Source organism: Pan paniscus, chromosome 2 (genome assembly GCF_029289425.2).
Source record: "Pan paniscus chromosome 2, NHGRI_mPanPan1-v2.0_pri, whole genome shotgun sequence".
NCBI lineage: Eukaryota > Metazoa > Chordata > Mammalia > Primates > Hominidae > Pan > Pan paniscus.
The window spans coordinates 133,493,902-133,517,474 of record NC_085926.1 but is presented as its reverse complement, the minus strand read 5'-3'; the positions used below and the strand labels follow the sequence as shown (position 1 = coordinate 133,517,474).

General features: G+C 43.6%; 1 long non-coding RNA gene across 1 annotated transcript in view; it reads left to right on the top strand.

The window, feature by feature from the left end:
* Window positions 1–21,664, top strand: part of LOC117979772 (uncharacterized) — a 187,647-nt gene extending 165,983 nt beyond the window's left edge. Inside the window, exons 6-7 of the long non-coding RNA XR_010111656.1 lie at window positions 7,361–7,447; window positions 21,584–21,664. This is a non-coding gene — a long non-coding RNA (uncharacterized LOC117979772). The remainder of the gene's footprint in view (window positions 1–7,360; window positions 7,448–21,583) is intronic.
* Window positions 21,665–23,573: the final 1,909 nt, after the last annotated feature.

Genomic DNA, 23,573 nt, shown 5'->3' with positions numbered 1-23,573 from the left:
ATCCGCCCTCCTTGGCCTCCCAAAGTGCCGGGATTACAAGCGTGAGCCACTGCGCCCGGCCTAATTTCCCCTTCTACGTTCTTTCTGTTTAGTTCACATTGTTTTTTGGACAACAGAAGCCTTCTCAAATGTCTGATGATCTTTGTTTTTCAGTTGGTATTTAAGAATGGGCCACTGGTCAGAAGCAGTGTTTGCCTGGGCTGTATGTGTTGATGGTAGATGTCACTGTATCAGGGTCTGTATGTCTGCTGGGCTGGTTATTTTGTCAGTGAGGCAAATGCCACCCTATTGCCCAGGAGGCATAATCTGGGTTGCCTGATTTCTGGGAGCCAAGTATGAGAAGGAGGCTCCTGATTCAGTATGTCAATTGGTATTTAATTTCCCTGTTTTTACCATGGCAGCCCTCCCCATAACTTTTCTAGGCCTCAGCAAGAATAAACTTCCAGCTTTGTGTTATGATGAAGTTGGGCATGTCGGAGTGTCAAAGTGCTTCTTATAAAGATATTTAGCCCAATGTTTTCTGTTTTGTCCCCACCTTCGGAAGTAGCTGATGCTTCTGATTTCTGAGTCTATCTGTGATTTTGTGGTCAAATCAGCTGCTTGTCAGCTTTCTTTGATGCTGGCATACATTCAAGTTTTCTTAAAACATCTCATGTATTTTTCTCCAGCTTTCCAGCTCTGAGAGACAGAGCAAGTCCTGAAGAAGTCCATCTCCCCAGTTCCAGTGTTCCTGAACATTACTCTCACCTCTGAGCTCTTTCAGGCTTGGTCAGTCTGGGAGCTACCCAGTATCAATTCTATAAATTCACCTTTTTGCTTAAGCTGGTTTAGAGGTTATCGTTTTTTGTTTTTTTTATATATATCACTTATAAACAGAAGAACCCTAAATGAATACACAGGGTTAGTTGGGCTGATCATTTGTTTAAATAAACCATCTAATACCACTTTGATCTTTTCCTATAGATAAATACCCCAATACTGCCCTAGAGACTATCCCTAGAAGTGAGCACTAAGGGCTCTGAGTACACCTCTGGCTTAGAGACCATTGGCTTTTCCCTGACAAGTCCAGATGAAGTCTCTCTGGGCTCAGTTCACGATCTGCATCCTTCCTTTTCTCACTTATCTGGCATTTAGCTGACTCTACCTTACCATCTCATTGTCATGTTAACTCTTTTTATTTTTATTTTTTTGAGACAGGGTTTTACTCTGTCACCCAGGATGGAGTGTGGCCGTGCGATCATAGCTCACTACAGCCTCAAACTCATGGGCTGAAGTGATCCTCCTGCCTCAGCCTCCTGAGTAGCTGGGACTACAGGCATATGCCATCATGCTGGCTTAATTTAAAATATTTTTTGTAGAGGCAGGGTCTTGCTATGTTGCCTAAGCTGGTCTTGAACTCCTGGCCTCAAGCAATCCTCTTGCCTCAGCCTCCCAAAGTATTGGGATTTACAAGTGTGAGCCACCACACCTGGCTGTGTTGTTTAACTCTTAATATGAGAACATCTTATCTCCCTAACTAATTCCTCCTGAGAGGTCCAGCCTAGTGCTGCAAATGTATGCAGCCAGTTCAGGAAAAAGGAATGTCTGTGGCTTTCTACTCTGGGTGTGAATGAGTTACCCTAACATCTTGCTCTTAGTATATCCTTTTAGCATCTAAGCCACTTTTAGAATAAAAAATAATGATGATACTACTTAATGATTGTTACTCTATGCCAGATCCTTGATCTTTTACCTAATCTCTTCAACAATGCTCCGAGATAGGCAATTTTTTCCCCATTTTATACATAAGGAAACAGAAGCCCAGAGAGCTATAACATATCAAGGACACACCATTAAGCAGGTGGTGGAGCCAGGATTTGAACCCAGGCTGGTCAGATCCCATGCTTTGCACCTCTAATTGCTTTAATTTACATCATGCTTGCTTCAGTTTAACCCTTTAATTTCTGATTGTTTCACCACAGAGCACAGCTTTATGAGACTGTGTATATTTTAACCATACAGGCACTTAGCAAATTTCAAATCTATCCATCAGTCCCTCTCCAAATTAAGAAAGAATTACAAACTACATGATGACAAGGCTGCTACAGCCAAGTGCCTCACAGAGAGAATGCAGCAAGAGCTATTGGAATCATTTTGGATGGTACAAGGAGCAGTTTATGAAATGGAGAAATTAGGATGGATCTTGGGTATACTTTCTAAGAATGAAATCTATTAGAACAGTCTCTCCTGGGGAGTTCTGTGATGAAAAATGCATTGTTGGAGTTGTTTAAAAATGAACTATTGAAGCTCTTCAGGGACCAATCTCGTGCTGATAGGGGGTGGACAAGATACCTTAATAGGTCATTTTAGTCTCTGATTTCTGTAAAGACGACTTTTCTTATGGTACATTGAGATTTTCAATGAATTTCCATTTCTGTGTAAGTACCCAAGAAGTTTCCCAGACTGGGCTGAAAGTGAGTGAGGCATCAGGCTCTCGGATAACTGGGGGAAGCTTACCCTTGTGCATGTATTCCTCTTCTGGGTTCTGTTGAACAGGCCCGAGGAGCCTGAGTCCTGACCAGGGCACCTTCTGGGTTTGCAGTGCTGTGGAAGCCGGTCTCATCAGTACCTGATTTTGAATGCTGTCACTTGCGTACACAAGTACACAAGGCTGTGGTCCCCAGCCAAGGCCCCAAGGCAGCTGGGAACAGTGACATATGCTAAATAGTCTGGTTCCCAAAGAGCTGGAGCAGGCCCGCTGAGAGGCCCATAAAATTTCTGCCTGCAATTCCCTGCCGCCATATGCTCCAAGAGGTGTTTGTTCGGCATTTGTTCGGTTTCAGGCTGGTGGGTACAGAGGGAGCTTGACTAATGGTATTGTTTGCTGAGTTAATTGTTCTGTTTGATCTGAGGCTCTTTTAGGACGCAGAGGAAAATTAGGTGTTTGGTCAGGGTTTTCCTCTGCAGCAAAGTTTACCTCACAAGTTGGAAAAGGGAGAAAGGAAAATCGGAGTTGGAGAAAAAGGGGGAAAGGAAGTCAATGAAAGCCTTGCTGGGCGCCGTACAGGGCTGAAGGCTCACATGGTATAAACAGTTAGCCAAGGCACTGGGGAGGGTCTGGAACCAAGTTAAAGCAGAAGTCTTCTCTGGCTGATGAATAAATGAAAAATAAACGCCACATACCTCTATTTATCAATAATGTTTACATTATTTATTTCCAAAGAAGACTTTCATAGGTTGTAACAAAGGGTACATATGAAATAAGACTATTGAGACAAAAGATCAGATATTACACTGAGGATGGGGAGAAATAATACCCAAACCCTAGCCGGTTTGGCTACAAAAAGCTAAGTGTTCAACTAGTCTTGGGTACTTGGAAATTAAGCTAAGGCATAAATGAAAATACCCAGGAGATCTGATATTCACCATCTAATGAAGAGATACGTGCCAGATCAGGAGGAGAGAAAAATTATTTTCTGATTTTAAAGTCTGAAAAACATAATAAGGGGATAATTTCCCCATTATCTTTACTCCATGAAATTGTTATAAAATAAATACAATTATTTAGGAAAAAGTATTTTCTAAAATATGCACAATAGTCACACATTTGGTGATCTTGTTACTGTTGGTGACATTCCTTCAACAGCAATTTTGTTTTTGGACTGGTTTCCCCAGGTAAACAAGGCAGGGTCAGGTATGCTGGGAGCATCTGAACTACCCACAATCTAGTTTTATTTGTTTTCAAACTAAATGGTTGGGGGTTGCTGAGCAGAAGCTTTTTGTATAGATGCTAAGATCAAAGATCATGTTTGTAGAAGAAATTCGCTCTCATACAGAGGGAATTTCAGGATGGGAAGAGGAGTGAAGCCTGAGACAGCAGCCCCTAACGCTACCTAATAGTGACTGCTCTGACCAAATGCGGTGGCTTCCTTTGTAACCTATGTCAATATCCTTTCAATATCCTTTGCTTCTCAGCCTTTGTCTAGAGTAAATGGGAGCTAATCAGTCATTTGCAGATTTAGCAAATACCGTGTAAACCTTGATGCTCCTGCCAGGTTTAGCAAACTGTAGGCCAGGAGTTCTTGGAATAGATGTATTGATTGTGGATCTTCAGAAGATAGGGTCTGGTGTTTGTGTGTTTATATAAGCCCCAGTAGTGACTCTGATGTACAGCTAGTTTGAGGACTGCTGCCCTAGGCTCCACTGTATGTGTAAATTTTAAGGTTGATAGACAGAGATGCTAAATAGGAGGTTAGGAGACTGGAATTAAATAGAGATGTAGTTATAGCCCTGTTTTTACGTACCACTACATCCATATTATTTTCAGGACTGCCAGAGAACCCAAAGCCAGTGTAACTTGCTATTTTAATACTTAAAATTGTGAGTTTTCAACCATTTCCAGGGCTACCTATTTGGATGAATTATATTCCTAAAGTAAAGTATGTGGCAGCAGAAAGGAGGGAAAGACTTGTCTTGAACTTCACTGTATGTATCATCCAGTATCCATTTACCCAATTTCCTTCTGAGGAGCTACTGTCAACTCCACTCTATCCATATGCACTTGAGGGAGTTGAACCAACTCTCAGCTCCAGAAATCAAGTTTTGACTCATCCTGGGCACTGAAAGCATCATATTCTCTGGTCACAACAATTGGTTTAGGGATGAGCATGTGATTCATTCAGAGACAATAAGGCACAAGAGCGCATCTTTTGGGACCATGGGGTAGGGGTATGCTCTTGCTACTTATTTCAGGCAGAAAGGATGAAGGAAGCCTGAAGCTGTAGGGGCCATTTTATGAACCCCCAAGTTGAAGGGTGAAGACACTGTGGAAGGCAAAAGTGAATGATGTAAAGAAACCAGGGTTGCACAACATTGCATGAGTCCCTGAATCAAACCATTCCTGAAGCTAGACCTTCCCCTGGATTTTTCTGTTTGGGGAATATGAACCCTTCTGAGCTCTGATTTCCTCATGAATAAAATAACAATGCTCACAGTTACTTCATTAGATTGCTGTGAGGATTGGATGCAAAAATCTAGCACACAGAACATGCTGCATAGTGGATATTCAATAAATGGTGGTCTCTGCTCACACCTCTCCTACCTTGCCAGCTGATGGGGGCTTTAAACACATCATGATTTCATGGGCATAGACAGGCAAAATGCCATTCCGTTCAATTCAATTTAATTAAGCAGACATTCTCTGCACTCGGCCACGAGGTGCTCCCTCATCTCCTCCATGCTCCCCTGGTACCCTGTCCACATCTCTATTAGTGCTCCTATCACATGATGCCTCATTTTTTTGTCTGTCTGCCCTGTGGGACTGTGGTGGTGTCAGAGGACAGGGGTGGTGTCCAGAATTTCTTCAGTGTGGCAGAGACTGCACTGGGCATATACAAAGGCCATTGCATTTTACTGTCACAATGACTCAGGGATGCTTCAGTTTGAGTTGAGGAATGCTTGAGCTTTTAAGCCTGAGCTTATACTTCTTCTCGGTGTAAAGGTCAAAATTTTTTTTTTGTACAAGTGCCAGAAATGCTATCAACTTTCATTAACCAAAAGGAAATTCCTGGCTCATGTAACTAAAAAGTTTACAGGTGGAGTTTATTTTAAACATGGGTAGATTTGCTGGTTTTCCTCCAAATTAGGAATGTATGTCCCTACTTTTTTCACTCTGTTTTTCCTCTTGGATGAGCTCCCTGCATGTGGTGGCAAGAGCCACCAGCAGCTTGGGCTCTCTCCCTACTCATAATCCCACCAGAAAAAGAGATTCCCCCCCAATTCCTGCAAAAGTCAGTGTCTGATGCCCACTGGTAGGGGATGGGTCCTATGCCCTACTCAGCACCAATCACTGTAGCAAGAGGTATGAAACAGTCTGGATATTCCTGGGTCAACTGCCAGCTGGAGTGAAGGGCAGCTTCACTCCAAACCACCTGGGTAGAGGTGTGATAGAGTGTTGTTACCACAAGAAGGGGAAAGGATGCTAGAGATGCACAAAGGGGAGATGCTGACTTCTCTGGCCTGGCCTCCCCTTTCCTCGAGCAGCTCAGAGTCTTCCCTTGAACTCCCTGCAGCTGGGTAGGCTATACAGGCAGATACCTACTACCAAAGTACCTAGAGCAGCTTCTGGGCCTGTCATGTAGTTCTTCCTGGTGGTGCTTTATCTTCTCAACCTCTCAGGGGTAATTTGAAGTGGTGGCTTGCATAATAACACCTTGTAGGACATACAAGTGTTGCATAAAACTCCTCAGCCCCTTACCCTTCTGGAATTACTTCCCTCATTAAGAAGTCAGGGGTGGCAAATAGAGCCCCTTGAGGAGAACAAAGCTTATGATGGAATAATGTCCCACTCATCAAGTGGAAGAAGTAGTCTGACCTTGTTCAGAGAGTAGGCAAAGTCTCCGTTTGTGTTTCAGGGTGGAAGGGATGGAGAATTCTATGGGTCTTTCTTGGCTGTCCTTGCAGTTTCAACTAATCTTAGTGGCCTGTGGTTGTTCATGAGACTTCTGATGTTATTTGTATGGTGCCCTGGCCCTCATCAAAGCCCATTTTCCATGCTCCAACACCCACTGCTCATTGTCCTGCAGCTCCTGCCTGAGTGATTTGGGCCCGAGTGAGCTGCAGATGTCGGGGAGAACACGGTCCCTCCAACGCTCTCTTGTGTGTTTCTTCGTTTCCTTTCACAGCGGCTTGTGTGAGACCTGTGATCACAGGCAAGCTTTAAACCACAAGAGTCTGTTTTCGGCTATTCTCTACCCTATCTGGGATTTTGTGGAAAATGTGTTCCTTAGTGCACAGGCGTTGGTGAGATGAACAGCTGCCAGCGTCTGAGCTTGGTGATGACAAAAACCATTAATGCCAGGCCTGAGGGCCTTGCTCTCAAAACACTCTGAGTCCCTTACAGGATGGCAGACAGGCTGCTGGAGAGCGAGGACAGGGCTTGCATTGGCCCTGCTGTTGGCTCACAGGCTGAGTGAGAAACCAAGAACCCCACATAAGGCTCTCAATGCAGGGTCAAACACTGTCCCCTTAGTCAACACAGGCAGGCTCTGACACTGGAACAGGCCCTTTCTCCCTGACAGTTTACTTTCACTACATTGTTTTTCATTTAAAATTTTTTTCCGGTTATCATTGTAATGCCTTGTAGCATTTTATGCTTTGCTCCCCTTAATCTTCTTTTCCTTTGGTTCATTTCAACACATTACCTTGTGTTGAAGGAGGGGCCTGGTGGGAGATGATTGGATCATAGGGGTGGTTTCTAATGGTTTAGCACCATCCACTTAGTGCTGTCTTGTAATGGAACTCTCATGAGATCTGATTATTTAAAAGTGTAATGCTTCCCCTTTTGCTCTCTCCCTCTCTCTCTCCTGCTTTCATTGTGAAGAAGGTGCCTGCTTCCCCTTTGCCTTCTGCCACGATTGCAAGTTTCCTGAGGCCTCCCAGCCATGCTTCCTGTTAAGCCTGTAAAACTGTGAGTAAATTAAAACTCTTTTCTTCACAAATGACCCAGTCTCAGGTAGTTCTTTATAGGAGTGTGAAAAAAGACTAAAACACCTGAAAACTTGTTGGACAGGTATATTCTTGGTCCCTACCCCATAACTACTGAGTCAGAAACTCTGGGGATGGGGCCCAAAGATCTGTGTTTTAATAAGCCTTCCAGGCAATTCTGATGCAGCTAAAGTTTGAGACCTGCTGCTCTAGCATGGAGGTCTCCAAACCTGGCCACACTGAGAAACTTAAAAATCATTAATGCCCACGTTCCATCTAAAACCAACTGATTTAGAATCTCTCAGAATGGAGCCTGGGTACCCACATTTTTTCAAAGCTCCCAGGTGATTCTGTTCTACAATAAAGATGAAGAACCTTTCGTGAAACCCAACCCAGCAGCTGGAGGTTCCTGGGACACATCCTGTGGGCAGGATTCTTCCTTGCCTTCACTCCCCACTCACCCTTGGCTCTACCTTCCATCCCGCCAGTCCAAATCTTAATCCTCTTTCAAGACCCAGCCTAAGTGTCACCTCCTCCATTAATTTCCCTGGGTGAGAAGTGATTGCTTGCTTTGTGCTTTCAGAAAACAAATGTGTAAATGCTCTGTAAATTCTCAAATATTAGTTAATATAATCATAACACATTAATCTTTTGAATCCTACACTAGTCATAACTGGCATGTACGAATGCTGACTCTGTACTTGGCACTGTTTAATTGCTTTAAATGGATAAACCTATTTAGCCCTCTTGAAACACTACAGAAGAGGAAACTAAATTGAAGCTCAGAAAGGTTAATTAACCTGCCCAAGGTCACATAGCTAATAAGTGGCAAAGCTAGGATTTGAATCCTGGACATCTTGGCTCTAGAATTTATATTTTAACCTTTAAGCTCTAACACCTCAATATATACTATTATATGTCATAATAATATCTATGTGAGTATCTCAAATATGTATACAATGGCACTTCCTGGTTTACAAAGCAGTTATAGTATCCTATTTTTCCTCAAGAGCCTTGTGAGGTAAGAGCTATTATTGCAAACCCATGTTCTGGAGAGGAGGATGAGGCTTAGAGTTGTTCAGTCACTTGCCCAGGCCACACACCAGTAGGTGGGGTTTGAGCCCAGGTGGTTGGTTTCAAATCCAGGTGTGCTTGGCTGGGCAGCCTCTGAAGTCTCTCTGAGCCCTCACCCTGGGCCTTTTCCACTTGGGCCTGTGCCTCTACTCTCTGCAGCTGGGCTGAGCTCAGCTGTGCTGAGCAGTGGAGGAGAGTGGTGGGGACTCAGTCTATGGATGAACAAAGCTGCAGACAGCTTGGACCTGCAGGGAAGATGGCAGAGGGTGAGTCTCCATTGAGAGCCAGTCCTAGCTGGGTCATCTGAGGGGCCTAGGGAGGTGCCAGAGGAAGACTGCTAAGTGGTTCATTTGGTAGAGGGGTCCCCAAGAGTGGGCAGGAATTCAGGTGGGGAGGAGTGGAGAATCCAGGCAAGGGCCACTGCCTGGCATGGGGTTTAGGGCTGGGTGGGTCCATGGCAGGTCGAATTGGCCCACGTGTGACTGTTAGGGCCCTCTCAGTCCTGTGAGTGCACATGTGTCCAGCAGACAGCTCTCCATCCTCACATGCAGACTTTGGTGACAGTGCTGTCTAGTTGGAAAATATTGTGTACCATTCAATTTCTCAGACACGTGTACCACAATATGGTGGAGTGTCCCTATTCTTCCCACAGAGTGGTGGTGAGGACTAAAATACATTAATACCCGTAAAGTGTTAACACTAATGCTTAGCTCATGGAAACTGCTAAAAAAATTCACTGTTATTAGGAAAGTAGGGAAGGAAAGAAGAATGGAGGAAAGGAGGACAGGAGTAAAGATAGGAGGAAGGAAGGAAAAAAGGAATCTGCTTGGGGGGACAAAGTAGGCAGGCAAAGAAAGCTACACAAAGGCTTTGACATTTGAGCAGTGTTTTGCAGGGTGAACAGGAGTTTTCTGCTGGAGAGGGAGGTGAGGAATGGAATGGTGTTCCAGGTATAAATGTCTAAGTGCTCTGTAAACTTGCAAATGTTTGTTACTATGATCATTAGGTGAGAGCAGAGATAACATCTGTTTCTACTTTATTGTGATGATTCCCTGTGTTAGACTGCAAGCCCCTTGAATGACATCCTGTCTTTTTCATCCCCGGAAGTTTTTCTAGTACCTTGCATATAGTAGGTATTCAATAAATATTTGTGGAAGGAATAAATCACTTTCTTTGAAAGGTAACATTTTCAACTATAGGATGTTCTACATATAAAATAGATTCTATAGATTACTTCTCATCATAAACACTGAGTAGGAACTTAGCTTTTTCCTGGAAAGATGTGAGACTGCCTCATTCATGGTGATGCTACTTCTTTACTGTTCTCTGTGACCCATTAAATGTCTCTCTCTGCTACTTCAAGCATCACAAATATGACTATGACAAATACTACCAAGGACGAGGCTAGCCCTCCACTCTGGGGCACAAGCCATGAGCAATTTTTTTCCCCTGGTGATGACAGGTTGTTAGCATTAAGTTCAGAAAAGATGGGTTTGCATCTAGGCTTTACTCAGCACCAGCTTCATTACTTGGTCTCTCTAGGTCCCCATTTCTCCGCTTGTCAGTTGAGGGAATTGTTTCTCCCAGGTTCCAGAGAGCTGTGGCTCTGTGCTACAGTCTTCTGCCTGTCTGGGATCTGTGTGTCTGGATCAGCTCCTTTTACCCCAAGTTACTGCTCCCTTTTAAGTTAAACTCCTGATAGCAATGTGCTCACTGTAGAAGTCTGGCACTCCAGCCTTGGGATTGGGAAGACTAGCTGGGTTTGAATTTGGGTCCTGCCCATTAGTGGCTGTCTGGCCTCGGAAGTTACTTGACCTCACTGTGCTTCATTCTCTTCCTCTGTATAATGGGAATAATATCAGCACCTGTCTCACAGGGTTTCTGTGGCGCTTAAGTGAGTTATTACAGTCTTTAGAACAGTGCTTTCCATGTGTAAGTGTGAGATAAACCTTTCTGATTTATTCTTTATCAGTCACTTGAGGAAGGAGCTAGTGCTGGGGGAATAGAAAGGCTGCCGGAAAAGCCCCCGACATGGCGGTTGGAGAGAGTCCAATCTGTATTTCAGCTTGCCTGGTAGTCCTTGGAGATCCTAGAGGCTGTGTTACCTCCATCGCCAGAACATGGTTTGCCTAACCAGGTGCTGAAATGGAGAAAGAGTTCCTATCTTGTTGAAGGGGAGGGAGGCATTTGGAAGAATGAGAAGTGAATTTCTGTTGTAAAGACACAACGATTCACTAAGTGGAGACACATGGTGGCATAATATCTCAAAAATGAATGGCTGTTCTCTAGCCTTACTGTGTCCCCTTTCCCATGGCCTTTCTCCAGTTAACCTAGGCTATTCTGAGTTTATTTCTTAATGGGAGAGGTTTCATAATGTAGAGAAAACAAGATCCACTTTTGGTTTCTGGGTTTCAAAGACATAGTCCTTGGGGGGCCCAGAAGGAGCTCTAGGAGGTAAGAAGTGATTTATAGCAAGCGCCCTCCACCACCAAGGGCAGACTAAGATTCCTCATCCTGGGCTGGGTTGGGGGCTGGAGAGAATGTGAAGAGTGTGCAGGTGTGGGAGGCTCCTGTGAAGCCATGAAGGTGTGCTGCTGGGTTCTCCTTTCCGGCAAGAACCTTTCGGCTGGGAGGAGTGCAGCTGGTTCACAGCCTGTAGATGCAGTGCCTCCAGGATTCACTGCAGCATTTGGGCCAAGCCTACACTTTTTCTAGGAAGCTCCAGCCAAGGATGATACCGCAAGGCTGGGATACTAGGGCTTGGCCATTGTGCCCAATGCAGTGAGTGGTCTTTGCTCTGGTGCTCCTTACTGTGTTGGTAGAGACTTTCTTAGCTCTTCCTAGCAGACTGACACTTTCCTGCCCAATCCTCCTGCCTTTCTCTTTATCTTTAAACGTGTCCTCCCTCCCCATCAATAAACCTCTTACACTCCTAACTTCATTTCAGTGTCTGCTTCCAAAGGGATCAATGGGCACAGCTCCTGAGAAAGCTGCGGCCCAAAGAGGGAAAAATATGTTTGGGAATCCAGGGCAGAGGGAGTTTTACCCACACCTGGGAAGAACCCTGCTGAGGCAACTGAATCCCAGGGAGGAAATGGCTCCAGGTATATTATGGCACTGGGGGCCTAGCTTTATGAGTGTCTCAGCCTCACGTGGTCTAGTATGGAGAGAGGTATGACAGTAGCTGAGAGATAGATGGACCTGAAGAGGCCTTATGGTCAGGAATCGGGGCTGACCTGAAGCAAACTGATTCGACAAATGACCAAAGGCCAGATGGGCATGAGGACACCTTAGCAGATGCCAGCAGGAATACAGGAATATTTCTCTCCAACTCTTTCTATTACCCTAGCACTGTGTAAGAAAACTTCACAACCCTGCTGGTGTAAGGTTGGAATAGACCCATATTAACTAAGATTGTTTCTATCCCCCATGGATAAATTAGTAATGATGTTCTGTTTTACAAAAATAAAGGAGATTATGAGACTAAATTTCTTGCCCATGTAAGCATGTGGCCTGAGATTTGCACCTAGTCCAGGTAACATCATCTGAAGGGTGAGAGGCTGTACCTTAAGAGGCAGGAAGATTCTCAAGACCAACAACTCGCTTGTCTTTCCCATTTGGGACACGTGCTCTCCCTCACATGGCACTCTGCAGGTCCTTCCCAAGCAGCTCCAAATCCCCACAGCTGGCCCTGGAGAGGCCCTGCCCCCTGCTGGGCTGTTGGGCCTGTGGTAGAAATGACTGCTGCTGGGATGCTGGTTTATACTATGGCAGATTGTGAGCAGGCACGCCAAAACCAGACCTGCAGGAGACTCAAGGACGCAGCAACAAGACCTGAAGCGATGTGACTGTATGCAGGAATCAGAGGCAGCGGCAGGCAGCCAGGAGCAGAAATGGGAGGGCAGAGTGTGGGCTGGATAGGAAGCAGCTTCAGCAGGTCTTGTAGGTTGGCCAGAGGAGAGTGGAGATGAATCAACCATGGGCAGGAAGGATTTGAGGCCCTGGCCAGCTCCAGGCTTTCATTGGCTCTGTCATTCCTCCAACCGCAGAAAACATCTGGGTACAGAAGGGATGGAGGGCTTATGTTCATCTGCTAACCCCTGGACCAGAGCAGCAGATTGGAAGCCTTAACTTTTCTACGAAGGAAGATGGGGTCGAAATATGATAGCTGAATACATGAATAATTTGTCTTCCAATTTATCCTTCTTTTTACCGTGCAGATAGTCTTCTATTTTTCTCTACTTTCATTGTGTCACACTTTGCTTAAATAATTCTGATGCGGCCAGACGTAATGGCTCATGCCTGTAATCCCAGCACTTTGGGAGGCCGAGGTTGGCAGATGACGAGGTCAGGAGTTCAAGACCAGCCTGGCCCACATGGTGAAACCCAGTCTCTACTAAAAATACAAAAATTAGCCGAGTGTGGTGGTGCATGCCTGTAATCCCAGCTACTCGGGAGGCTGAGGCAGGAGAATTGCTTGAACCTTGGAAGTGGAGGTTGCAGTGAGCTGAGATTACGCCACTGCACTCCAGCCTGGGTGACAGAGCAAGACTCCATCTCAAAAAAAAAAAATAATAATAATAATAATTCTGATGCTTCCTGTTGCTTCAAAGATGAAAGTCCAGGTTTCCTCGGCCTGGTATTCAAGGACCTCCAGGGTTCCTGCCTTCTTTCCCACCATGACTGTTTTTCAACCTCCAACTCCTGTTGAAATGATGTATGAGTCAGTTCCCCATGTGCCCTCCCCGTTCCTGACCCTGTGTTCTTGGTCAAGGCATTTCCAACTGCTGCCTTCCTCCATCTCCACCAAAGCAATTGTTTCTAATCTTGGAGATAAGCTGCAGTTCATCTCTTCCATGAAGCTCTTTGTGTCCATCTGCCTTCCTATTCTCCTTCTTGCTTCATTTCTCCCAGCTCCTGCCTTAAGTGTACAAGAACAAGCTGCTTCTCTTCACTGACCCCAAAGGAACACAAAACTGATCATCTTCTACCCTTCATCTCTTCTATAGTTCACTACACCCCCTTGTTTTTTTTTGCCCAAATTAATTACAATATGTTAAACACCAAACATCAGTCTTTGATCATCAATGAAAAAATTAAATGTTAAATGTCAAATATTTTTAAAAATAAAAATTTTAACCACAGAGATAAAGCCATCTTTAGCAGGAATTAGTGTGCATTTGGCCATTTTTCCTGGCTCCATTTGCAAACATTCAGTCCCAAGTGGGGAAAGGAGATTTTCTTTCCATTTATGCTGCATAGCACTGGACATTTGTAAGATCTGCGGAGGCATCTGGATAATCTCATTTTCATAAGCATCGAGATGTTTGTGGCTCTTTGAACACATTCAAGATGAGTGAGGAAGGCAAATGACCACACATGTTCATGTAAAAACAATTTGTATGAGTGGCAAGGCAGAGTTTTTAACGATGTTCTTTCGGACTTACTGGCCAGGGGTGGGCACGGTGCAGAGCCTGGGGGCTGGGTGGTGCTAGAGATGAAGACTGAGCTCTGATTCACAGGAAGAGGCAATTGTTCCAGATCCTTTTTTTTTTTTTTCTTTCCATTGTGCTGGATGCAAGAAGCCTTAGCTCATGTGTTACAAATGTGGACCCAAGATACAAGGACAAGGGCCTGCAGAGGACCTCTGCTCCTGACAACATGCAGAGTCTCCACTCACACAGAAGCCCTGTAGCTTCTGGAAAGGAAGCTGCTTGGTGGAGTGCAAAGTGTGTGGAATTTGAAGTTGGACAAATCTGGGTTTGAATCTGATTCTGCTTCTCTGGTGGTGTGGTTTGTTTGGGGCAAAGTCACTTCAACTTTTGGAGTACCAGTTCAGTTTCTTTGACTCTAAAGTGAGAATCCAGTATCTTCCACCATGGCTAGCACAGCACCCAGCACTTTGTGGAAACTCCATACAAGACCCAGCCTTTGGCAGCAGAACTGGATCACAACAGGGGTTTATTCTAGAACTGCCAACTCCAGGACCAGCTCACACGTGGCATACAGGCTGCTCATGGAGGGGATGGCTGACTTGATGAGAGGAGCTAGGAAACCATGAGCATCCATTTAGGCAGGGGGATTTTGGGCTTCTGGCTCTGACAAAACTTTGTTATTTGGAAACTGAACCTTCCTGCCACTCTGCCAGGAGACGTGCTGGGTTCCTAGATAGAGTTGTCTAGTTCTTTGCCTATTAGTGTGTTGTTTGTCAGCATGGGGCCGAGGTAGCAGAATCCAGCGACAGCTTTCACCTCCTGACTGCCAGGAAAGGCAGCCACTTCACCTGCATGTGCTCTGCAGCCAGATCTGAGGCAACCTGCTCACGTTTGCCACGAGAGACATTGGAATCCTTACCAGGAATCCACAGGCTGAGACATTTCCCAGCACTGGTCAGTTAAAGTTAGTTATATTTAATTCAGGTGAAAGGAAAAACATTACTATGTAACACATATAGTCCACACTCTAAATCTCTAAATGGTTGCCTTTTTATAGTATAACTTTGATCCAGAAAAGTTAAATTTGAAAAATCCATATTTTAAATTCAGAGTAATTCCCTTTTTAATTATAAAATTAGAATAGTTCTTACAGGGGAAATGACCCCAAGGCATAATAAAAACACATTAAAAATGTAGTGATCTTGGATAAATTAATCTAATTAAAGTGAAAGATTTCAGTATTCAATAAAATATCAATGAAATTTTTCAGTGTTGCTGAGGTCAATATGGATTCTGGTTCAATGAGGGGCCATGTGATAAAAGCACCAATGACTGCCTTCTCTAGCCTTGAGCACAGCTTGACTTCCTCACCTTGGTCCCCTCTAGGGCTGGAAAGCAGCCTATGAACTCACTCTGGTATTCCAACCATCCCTTGGGGTCTTCCTACCCTGCTCCTGAACAATTCTAACCTAGATTAAATTGTTTTTTCTGTTTTGAACTCTGGGCTCAATGATCAAAGGCTTATTTTTCTCAGGCTCTTAGTCCTCCAGATTTGGAGTTTGACCCTCATCTCTCCAGTGAGACTGGGCTCAGTGCTTGGGTTCTTGTCTCCCTGTGCAGTCACCAGAAGTAGCTCCCAACATCTGCACTGCCCTTTAGAACTCAATGCCCACCCCAACTCCCAAGGGTCTTCTACACTGAGTACAGAGGAGAAAACTGAAGAGAAGAGAAGATTCTTGTAGGTTGGAAAAATCTTCCTCCATACCTCTGTACTGTGTTCACCTGAGATGACAGCACCTCAGGTCAGCCAGCCTGGGTAAGTGGGGAGAGACAGGATGGAGGCCAGGGCCAAGGTAGGAAGGGGCAAAACAGGGAAGGCATAAAGGCATAAAATAACTTCTTTTTGAATTGTCACTCCCAAAAAATGAACCTGATCCACAGCTGAGAGGGTTGATGGTAGAGGGAATGAGTTGCCAAGGTACAGATGGTTGAAGAGGGAGGGGAGAAAGCGAAAGGAAAAAGAAACGAAAGAACACTTATTTTTATTGTTCCAAAATAAGGGTTGGAACCTAAGCTATAGAATAAACAACAAGAGCAACAATGTAAACAAAACCAGCATAACAAGAAATACACTTTTAATCTTATTTTCTGCTTTTGCCCATCTTCTGTTCTTGTTCACGTTTCTAGAAAGAGGAATCTGGGCCAGGTGTGGTGGCTCATATCTGTAATCCCAGCACTTTGGGAGGCTGAAGTGGGTGAATTGCTTGAGCTTAGGAGTTCAAGGCCAGCCTGCACAACATGGTGAAACTCCATCTCTACCAAAAAATAAAAATAAAAAATAAAAATTAGCCCAGCATCCTGGCATGCACCTGTAGTCCCAGCTACTGGGGAGGCTGAAGTGGGAAGATCACTTGAACCTGGGAGGTAGAGGTTGCAGTGAGCTGAGATTATGCCACTGCACTCCAGCCTGGGCAACAGAGCAAAGCCTTGTCTCCAGAAAAAGAAAATAAAATAAAAAGAGGAATCTGAACATCCTTATTTCCCATTTACTCATGGACCAATTGCCACCTGTCTTTTGTCCCTGTCCTGACAGGAAACCATTTTTTTCAGTTACCTGTAGAATGTCAAACCCCGCGGACTCTTTCATTCCTCATCTTACATTACCTCTGAGTTGTGATGGATGGCATTGATCACTCTTTTGTTCCTGGCTTCTGTGATATCAACCTCTCTTTATCTTCCTCCTTCTATGGTGCCATCTTTTCATTCTCCCTTATAAGCAACAGTTTCACTCTTTGGATGTTAAAAATTGGTGGTTCCAACACTCCATTTCTTCATCTCTTCTCTCCATTCTCCCTACTGGTCTCAACTATGTCCTTGATGTCTACTACCATGTATGGACCATATCTCTAAACTCAATCTCTTTCCTGAGCTCTGGGTAATTGTAAATCTCCCTCAGATATGTCTAACCCTGCGAAACCCACTCTTCCTCCCTGTATTAGGTTTCTCATTGTTAGAACATGGGAAATTAATCATCTGTATCAGGTAGAGAGAAGAGAGAGAGAGCAGCAGCAGCAGCAGTGAGCATGGTTGTTTCCAAAGCAAGAGATGCCTAGAAAGTCAGAAAATAGGTTTCATGCAGATTTCAGAGAAAAGACAGGTCACTGGAACATGTTTAAGGGTCCTAATGGCTCTATTAATATCCACGATCAGTAATTAAGATAGTGTTATATTGGTGTAAGGATAGATAAACAGACCAAAGGAATAGAATAGGGAGACCTAATTTATAGCAAAAGTGTCATTGCAGCTCAATAGGGGAAGAGGATGATCTTTTTCAGCAAATAGTGCTGTATTAGTTACATATCCAGATGGAAAACAATGGACTTTGAAATCTACCTCACACCATACATAAATTAATTCAAGTTAGATAACAGAGCTAACCATGAAAGGTAAAATTGTAAAGCTCCCAGAGTAAACATACATGAACACCTTTATGATCTTACATTTCTTAAACAGGACATGAAAAGCACCAGCCATAGAATAAAAAAAATTATAAATTAAACTTTATTAAAATTAACAGTGCGTATTCACCAAAAGCTACCAGTAAGAGAGTGAAAAGGAAATCCACATACTTGGAGAAGATATTTGCAATACAAATATCTAACCAAGGACTGAAACCCAGAATGTATAAAGAACTCTTAAAAGTAATATGTAAAGGACAAACAACTCCACTTGAAAATGACCAAAGGACTTGAATTGGCCCGTCACAAAAGAAGTTTTACGAATGGCCCATAAACATGTGAAAACTTCCTGTCTTAAGTCTCTTTGGCTGTTTTTTGTTTTGTTTTGTTTTTTGTTGGTTTGTTTGTTTGTTTTGGAGATGGAGTCTTGCTCTGTCACCCAGGCTGGAGTGCAGTGGTGTGATCTCGGCTCACTGCAACCTCTGCCCCTGGGTTCAAGCAATTCTCCTGCCTCAGCCTCCCAAGTAGCTGGGATTAACAGGCACATGCTGCCATGCTCGGCTAATTTTTTGTATTTCAGTAGAGACGGGGGTTTCACCGTGTTGCCCAGGCTAGTCTCGAACTCCTGAACTCAGACAATCCAACCACCATGGCCTCCCAAAGTGCTGGGATTACAGGCGTGAGCCACCGCGCCTGGCCGTCTCTTTGTCTGTTATAACAAAATTACCACAACTAGGTGACTTATAAACAACAGAAACATTGTTGCAGTTCTGGAGGCTGAGAAGTCCAAGATTAAGGTGCTGGTGGACTTGGTAGCTGGTAAGGGCCAGCTTCCTCAGATATGGTAATTTTTTCACTGTGTCTTCACATGGTGTAAATGGTGAAGGGCATTTCTTAGGCCTCTTTCATAAGGTCACTAATCCTATTCATAAGACTCTGTCTCCATGGCCTAATCACCTCCCCAAAACCCCACCTTCTAATACCATCACCTTGGGGGTTAGGATTTCAGCATATGAACTTGGGGCAGACACAAACATTCGGACCACAGCAATTCCTCAACGTTATTACCTATCAGGGAAATTCAAGCTAACGCTATAACTAGATACTGCCACACAACTTCCTGAGTGGATAGAATTAGAAAGACTGACAGCTCAAGTGCAGACAAAGGTGTGGAGCAATTGGAGCTCTCAAACACTGCAGCTGGGAGTGTAAATGGGCACTACCACTTTAAGACACTGTTTGGAAGTACTGTTCAAGCTAAACACATTTACTCTGTGACCTAGCAGTTATACTCCTGGAGGTATACACAAGAAAAATAACTCTTAAGCCCACTGAAAGATAGGTATGAGAATGTTTATGGCAGCATTCTTTATAGTAGTACTGGAAACAATCCAAATGTCTATCAATAGTAGGATAAGTAGATAAATTATGCTATATTCACTCAATGGAATACTACACAGAATTATAAAAGAACAAATTATTGCTGTTTGACGTAATGTGGATAAATCTGACAGACACAAGGATGAGATAAAGAAGCCAGACACAAGGATAATAAATTGTATGATTCCTTTATATAATACCTAAAAGCAGGCAAAATTAATCTATGGTGACAGAGGTCTGAACAATGGTTACCTCTGGGGAGTCTGATGGGAGGAGGCATGAGGAAGCCATCTGAAGTGCTGGAAATATAATATAGGGTGATCTGGGTAGTAGTTAAAGAGGTGTATAAATCCATTAAAATTGATTGAATTGACACTTAAAATCTGTGTACTTCTCTTAGTTTTTAAGTTATATTTCAATTACAAAATAAAATAAAAATAAATATTCAATTCTATAGAATGAAAGTTGATGATAAAAAAGGAAGCCAAGGGAATGTCAAAAGCTACTGATAGTTCTCCTTGAGTATTTTTAATTGGAGTAGGATGGGGTGTATATAGAGGAATGAGGATGAAAGCAGTTTTAAATAAGAAAGTTCATTAAAACAAAACTACATTGGATGAATTGGGCTTCATGGTCACCATGCCTGGCATCAGTGCCTGGTATTAGTGAATGGCAGGGGTCCAGGGTCAAGGGAAAGGCTGGCAGATACTGAAGGCCTAATGAGCGACAGTCACTGGCAAGCATGGCTTTGATATGAAATGCCAGTACCATCATCAGGAGACAAGCTGCTAGCAGGATGCCAGCAGGTCTGTGAGTCTGGGAGCACTGTGTCCCTGGTCTAAGGGGAGTGGCCAGGGCTGGGCAGTCAGCACATCTGGAAGCGATGAGGATGAGCAGGGACCAAAGACAAGAGGCTGGATCCCTGTGGTAGCCTCATGGTCTTTCTTTTGGATCTCCTAGAACTTCCATGGGCAGAGAATAGTTCTGGAGGGCCAGTTTGCTCTCAGCACTGGGAATAAATAGATAAATTCCATGGTCTGGGAGGGTGAGCCTGGGCCTTGGGTCAATAGTTGCTTTTGGTAACACCTAAGTCTTCCAAGATGTGTAACAAATGTAAATGGACACACTTTGAGTGCTAATAAAATGTGCCTCGCTGTCATTGGCAAAAGATAAGTAAATATGGTTCTTCAAATGCTTTTAGCTCTAAAACACAATCCTAAAAACTCACAGTATGCCAACTCCTTAGAACCCCATATGAAAATAAACTTTTATTTTAAAAGTAAATTATGAATTTATGCTGAATAATGCAGAGGATTGCTGATAATCTGAAATAAATTACTAAAGACCTAAGAGTGGAGAGAACATGGGACTGTGCTTTAAGAAATTATTTTATTGTGCCAGAGCCTCATTTCTGACTTCTAAAGTTCTAATATTTATCATCACTTGAAGATTCTCTGAAGATAAATATTCTACAAGACAGAAAAGCAAAAACATATGACAGGGTTTAAAGCAATGCTTTTGGGGACAAGCATGGGCTTGACTCATAAACACTGGTAGAATTTCTTGAAAATCATTTTATTTCTGTAAAAAAATAAAATTATTCTCAAATGCTCCCTTGGTAACCTATAAAAATCCTCCTTGCTGTTCTGGTTTGGAGTCAAAACCACAAAAAGGAAATGTTTTAAATCTCTCTCTGTTCTGAAGCCTGTATCATGATGTCATAAAAGTTCCCTGCACAATTCCCTAATTCTTCATGTTCTCACATGGAACAAGCCCTGGGAGGCAGAATAAACCTTTCCTACAAATAGGAAGGTTCTCAAGGGGATGGGTAGGTCACTGTATTTCTGCTGCCCTGACATTAGAAGCGAGAAGCTACTAGCTTCAACTACGTCCATTTCCATTTAATTGCATGTCAAATGTTTGGCCAAGAAAAAGGTCCAGTTCATTTAAGAATTAGCAGCAACTGTATAATAAATTACAGGATATAAAGAAGCAGAAAGTGGGGAACACAGTAAAATAGAATTGATGCACCTTAGCTATTTTGTCAATATGGCCTCAAAAGGGAGAAGATGAAGCATGAAAAGTGGATCTGATTGGGAAAAATACGCTCGAAAGAGACCATGATGAGAGATGCACACTGTGTTCTTTATTTCTTCCTGCCAGCAGAAATGAAGTAAATGGATCATGTAAGAGAAGTAAATGTAAGACCTTTTCGACACAGAAGACAGCTCTAATGTGAGGCCAAGGCTCCAGCTGATCCTGTCTCTGGCTCAGTTGAGCTCCAGTGTTAGCTTTAGTTTTGCTGTGGTGGTTGCCTGGTTCTAAACAGACAGCGGAGTCTGCTTTCACGTACAAATTTGGAGGGCCAGATAAGGTTTTAAGCACCCTTTAAAATACCCAGAAGAAGGTATAGGAGCTGCCTAATGCATCTGAAGCTATCAAGTCTTAAAACAACCCCTGCTGACTACTTGTGATGGTTAATTTTATGTGTCGACTGGGTCGCAGGGTGCCCAGATTAAACATGATTTCTGGGTGTGTCTGGGTGAGTGTTTCCTTATGAGGTTAGCGTTTGACTTCGAATTTGTAGACTCAGTAAAGTAGATTGCTATCCCCAGTGTGGATGGGCATCATCTAATCTGTTGAGGGCCTGAGTAAAACAAAAAGTGGAGGAAGGGAGGATTAATTCCCTTCCTGCCTGCCAGTGTGAGCTGAGACATTAGTCTTCTCCCATTCTTGGTCTGGGATTTACACCATTGTCTCCCTTGTTCTCAGGCCTTTAGAACTGGACTGGAATTGTACTTTCCTGGGTCTCCAGCTTGCAGATGGCAGATTGTGGAACTTCTCAGCCTGCATAATTGTGTGAGTCAATTCTTCATAATCTGTCCCTCTCTTTTTCTCTTTCTGCTGCCCCCCATAAGCCCTCTCTTCTATGAGCCTGCCAAATACACCACTGTATCTGGAATCCAACTTCTATAGGTGGGCTGAATATTTAAATTCCAAATGGTATTATTTCTCCTTGTGAAAAAAAGGACTTTGATGAGTTTTTTTTGTTAAACTTCGGGATTTTATCTTAGGCCTCAGCCAAGAACACCATTGCATTTAGCAGGAGGACACCATGTCTAGCAACCATTTTGAACTGCAGTGAAGGATATTACAATTAAGCTTCTGCTTATTTCCTTGAGTTCATAATTTAAGGCTACAGAGATATTTTTGAATCTTAATTCTATAATCCAGTTATCACATAGCCCTCCTAGTTTTATGTCATCCAAGAATGTGGTAACTATTCTCACTCTTGCTTCATAGGAATCATTTGATAAAGAATTAATACCAAATGCAGTTGAAGATCCTTACAGCAGGATCCAGGGAGGCCTTCCTTCATGGGAGAATGGACCCATCTCAGGGATAATTTCATACAACTTATTATTCAGCCTTAATTTCTCCATATTTACTACAAAAATCTTTTTCAGACTTCTTGAAGAAAACAAAGTGCATCAGGTTTATTTTATTTCCTTGATAAGAAAATATGGATGACCTACCAAAATGGAATTGTTTGTTGAACTTTGCTTAGTTTTGTTGTTTTTGGTGAGCCACTAGTAACCACTGCCTTGATAATTCTCCCTGGGGATCATCATCAGGCTTTGCTTTTTTCCCCTGGGGAATGGTGACCATTCAATCCCTCAGCCTTTTTGGTATTGTTTTCTGGCTATTGTTTTCTGAGAACCAGCTACATACTAGACATTTGACACACCTTCTCTTATGTTTCCATCAACTCCAAAAGGAAAATACTAAGTGTCCTTCTGCTTCTATCCCTGTCCTTTCACCTAACTTTCCATACTAGGAAACTGGGGTTCTGAGTAGTTCAATGGCTTTCTGCAAACCACGCAGTTGACCAGCGGTCGTACCATTGTTTGAACTGAGGACCATCAGGTACCAAATGCCACAGGGCCTTCCATTTTCTGTGCTTACCAAATCTTGAGAACAGCTTCACAGTCTTGTCTGTGAGTCTCTTCAGGGCCTTTGGGTGTGATTCATTGGCTTCTGGACATCTGAACTTATATGATGGAGGTCAGTGCTATCTGAGCATGTCTTTCTCTGCTTGTGACTTTGGGGCATTCTTGACCATTAAGCATATGCTCTGGGGCCGGGGCAGACCAGGCCTGCTGACTGCATGCTGCTTCTGTGGGAGGTGCTGTCCTCAGGACCGCTGTCCACAGAGGCTGGGCTTAAGACTGCGGCAGAGGCAGAGGGAAGACTGTGTTCCCAGAGGAACCTGCCAAGCCCTACCTGGTTAGTGTTGTGGGCTCCAGGGACCTGCCCATCTTTCAATCACTTGGTTCTCCTTGGTAGATTCTTCTTTCGTCTTCCATGGGGGTGGGGGTGCTCACAGCCAACACAGCTTAGTTGTAGTTTCATGAGGGCTTCTCCTTTAACTGAGTCAGTGACTGAAATTACTCACAGCTCTCCTCTAAGTAGTTGAAACCTAGTTTCAAATTTCTTAGCTGTTTCCAAAGCCACAGCATATTTTACTGCTGGGAGGACAGATGCCTGCTCAAGTGTCTGATGAAGACACTTAAGCTTTATTGTTATTTGACATTCATTAGGGAACCATCTTCCGTAGGCAAAACACAAGACATTTTTCAGACAGAAGCCATAAAAGGACTAATGATGGGTCATAGGCCAGTTGGTATGAAAACAGGATGAACTGAGCCCTTGAGCCATGCCAACTTGGTCCTGAACTGCCTCTGAGAACTGTGAAGGGTCT